This window comes from Lipotes vexillifer, unplaced genomic scaffold, assembly GCF_000442215.2.
Source record: "Lipotes vexillifer unplaced genomic scaffold, Lipotes_vexillifer_v1.1 scaffold496, whole genome shotgun sequence".
NCBI classification, from domain to species: domain Eukaryota; kingdom Metazoa; phylum Chordata; class Mammalia; order Artiodactyla; family Lipotidae; genus Lipotes; species Lipotes vexillifer.
In genome coordinates, this window is record NW_006786690.1 from 3,934,924 (window position 1) to 3,938,893 (window position 3,970).

Consider the following 3,970-nt stretch of genomic DNA (forward strand, 5'->3'; position numbering starts at 1 on the left):
AAAAAAAAAAAAAAAAAAAAAAAAAAAAATTAGCTGCAGTTATTCAGACCATCACCAAGCCACATCCTGCTTACTGAAACAACCTCTTAATGAGTCTCATCTATTTTCAAGCCCCTTCCATCTATTCTCCCTTGCTGCAGCTAGAATGATCTTTCCGAAGGGCAAATCCCTTCATGCCACTCTTCTGTGCAAACCTTTCTCATGCTTTCCATTGCCAGCAGCATACAGTGTGATGTAGGTCATCAAGATCTGGCCTCTGCTGCCCTCGTCAGCTTCAGTTCTCTGCACTTTCCCTGTACTTGCAACGCTCTTCAAGCTGCATCTCTTTCTCTCCACTCTCTGGTCAACTCCTCTTCATCCTTCAGGTCTCATACTTAACTTGTTCTAGGGAACCTTTCCCGATCCCATGAGACTGGATCAGGTGTTCCTGTTCAGTGTTCCCTGGGATTATCCCACTGAAAGCACTTTATTCATTTTGTAATTGCCTGTTCACTTTTTCATCTCCTCCATTAGACTTTGATATCCTTGAAGAAATCACTGTCTTGCTCATCATTGTATCTTCAGCCCCTAGCAAAATATTTGACTTAGAGTAGGCAGGCAACAAATATTTCTTGGATAAATGAGAGTAGAATATGTATAAACTTCATTCCCTGCATCAGGACTGGTGACTTCATTTCTGATTTGTCACTGCACAAGCTATTTGTAAAACAAATTCTGTAGAAACGGTAGATATTCTCTCATTGCGTATCTGGTGAGGCCTAATGCAAGAGGAAAAAGGCACCTAAAGGCAATGTGGCCCAACTAAGACACCCCCTCCCAAGGTAAAGCTGGGATAAAGTCACCGGCCCCTTACCCTCCAGTACTTGAATCATTGTCATCTTTGGAGAGTTATCTAGGATTAGACATCATGGCAACTTTGGTGACATGTTACAAGGCAAGCTCTCAATACAGGAAGCTTGGGCAGGATTCTAAGTTCCCAGTTGCAGGTTTGGCTGTTGGTCAACCTCTGAAATTCTCCAAGCTGAGCGCATAAGTCAATAGTTGTTAATATTTTCAGGAGGATTCAGATTCCTTTGAGAATCTAATGAAAGTTTTGGATCTTTTGTTTGAGAGTTCTTTGTTTATTTTGCTTACAAGTCCTTTATCAGATATGATTTGCAAATATTTTCCCTAGTCTTTGGCTTTCCATTCCCTTAACAGTGCCTTTCAGAGAACCAACGTTTTGGGACTTCCCTCTTGGCGCAGTGGTTCAGAATCCGCCTGCCAATGCCGGGGACACGGGTTCGAGCCCTGGCCCAGGAAGATCCCACATGCTGTGGAGCAACTAAGCCCGTGCACCACAACTATGGAGCCTGAGCTCTAGAGCCTGTGAGCCACAACTACTGAGCCCACGTGCCAAAACTACTGAAGCCTGTGCACCTAGAGCCTATGCTCTGCAACAAGAGAAGCCACCACAATGAGAAGCCTGCGCACCACAACGAAGAGTAGCCCCCACTCCCCGCAACTAGAGGAAGCCCATGCGCAGCAACAAAGACCCAACACAGCCAAAGATAAATAAATAAATACATTTATATTAAAAAAAACCCCAAAGAACCAAAGTTTTAAATTTTGATCAAGTCCTGTTTTCTAATAGGATTTTTACCCAAGATTTCCTTTTCTAAATCTCCATACTGATAGTTCTTGAGTTACAAGACTTCAATCTTTGGTTTTTAGGCAAGGGAGGGAAGAAGAATTCTTTCTAGACTTCATCCTCATTTGGTTATGTCCACTCTATTGGAGTTTGGATTTTAGCCCAGGTAGTACTGCTATTATACCAGAGCAACAGGGCCATCTCCCTGAGCCCTGCACTTTAAAGTTGCACCTTTCCCCACTAGGCCAAGGGGATGTGCCCATCTAGAGCTCATACTCCCGCCTCCCCTTCTAGATCACAAACCTCAACTATCTAGGACCTTGGAATTCTTTGCCCGGACAGCCCACTTCAAGCCTCTTCCCCAAGTTTGTTCTCTTGAGGGCAAACCAATCTCCATGTGTGTACCCATAGCCCTTGGTTTGGGAGGATGGACAGAGATTGGACCTGCAGCCACACGTGGACCTGAGGGCCCTCCTGGAATAGGACAAAGCCAGAACAGGAAAAGAAGGGGGCAAGCTTTCATCTGTTTTTGTTTTTGGCCATGCTGCATGTGGGATGTTAGTTTTCAGACCAGGGATCAAACCTACACCCCTGCATTGGAAGCGTGGAGTCTTCAACACTGTACCACCAGGGAAGTCCCTTATTTGTACTCTTGCTCAACTCCTCGTCCTAGCCTCCAGGCATACTATCAACTGTTTCTACCAGTGACTTATAAGGAGTCAGAACCTATGATATCCAGATTCCTGAGGTGAGTAATTTGTTGGATGGACGAGTATGCTATGGATGGAACCAGAACACACAAAGAGGAGGAATCTGGGGTGGGTATAAAGAATAGAAGTTAATTAAGTCATTTAACAAAAATTTGTTGAGCACCAACAATGTACCTGGCATAGGAATGAATGAGGCAAAGACTCTGCCCTTGTTGAACTTGTATTCTGTGGGGGAGATGGACAATCAACAAAGGTATACATAACATCAGGTGGTAACAAGTACAATAAAGAAAAATAGAGTAAGGGAAGGGGAGTGAAGGGGGACTGCTATTTTAGACAGGATGGTCAAGACTCTCTAAAGGGGTGACATTAGAGCAGAGTTCTGAAGGAGCTGTCAGGATATCTGGAAGAAAGTGTTCTAAGTACTTAGTTTACCAAGGAGCAAATGTAAGGTGCTAGGCAGTGGTTGGCATACTGGAGGAACCAGACTGGGGTGGGTGGAGGTCAGGGAGGAAGGGGGCAAATGGTGGGAGATAAAAACCATCTTTAGAGACTTGTTGAGGAGTTTGAAGCACCTGTTACATCCAAACACATGTTCATATGCCCAGCAGGTAGTTGAAAATATGAGTCCAGAGCTCAGGACCCCAAATGGGCTTGTAGATAAAGAAATGGGAATAGTGAGTATGGAAATGAGCAGTGAAAACCATGCAAGTGAATGGGGTGGCCCTGATTGAGAGTGAGAACAGCATCAAGGATGGAATCCTGGGAGCACCAATAGGTAATGATGGGCAGAGGAGAGGAGTATTACAGAACCCAGAGAAAAATCCAGAGAGGAGGGTCAGAGGGCAAAGGACGTGACACATTTCAAGATGTCCAAATGTAGCAGATGTCTAGTGAGATACTGTATTTGAAACTCTTTGTAAATGGAAATGCAAGCATAGGTATTATATTACTGTTAGTATTAATGATAATTAGAGAGCACTTTCCCCCTTCCTCTAATGGTTATTTTAACTTAAAGGTAATGAAAGTTTAGTTATACACACGTAGTGTATTTATAATCAATCCTTACTATTTTATTGCACTTTCAAAACAAAACAAACATAAGTAAGTTATACTGAGGGAGCAGGACTCACAATCCCTGTTAAATCTGATTTGTGTAACAGTATAACGTATATTGGTATACAGGTAATAATCGTAGAATTTTACCGGATTTTGGTTAAAAGCTTAGAGTAACACTTCCTAAGGTTTGTCACACATAACTCTTCTGTCTGTCTATAGGGAAGCCTTAAAATAATTAAAACTCAATGGACCAAATATTATGTTCAACAGTCTCCTAGAATTTGATTTCTGGAATTTAGGTGGCAGCTGCTGCCACCGCCTGTGCCAGTCTCTTTAACGGCTGCAGAGTTCACTGTTAGCAGGTAGATGCACCAAGGTGCTGATAGTGAGTCTCCAGGGAATCCTGCTGTTGCTAAGCGGGGAAAATGTGGTGTTAAATTCTTCCAAAGACCAAGTGTTCATCACTCTTAAATTGGACTTAACAAACCTAATTGAACTTGAAAGTTGATTCTTTTTTTTTTTTTTTTTTTGCCACACCACGTGGTATGCGGGATCTTAGTTCCCCAACCAG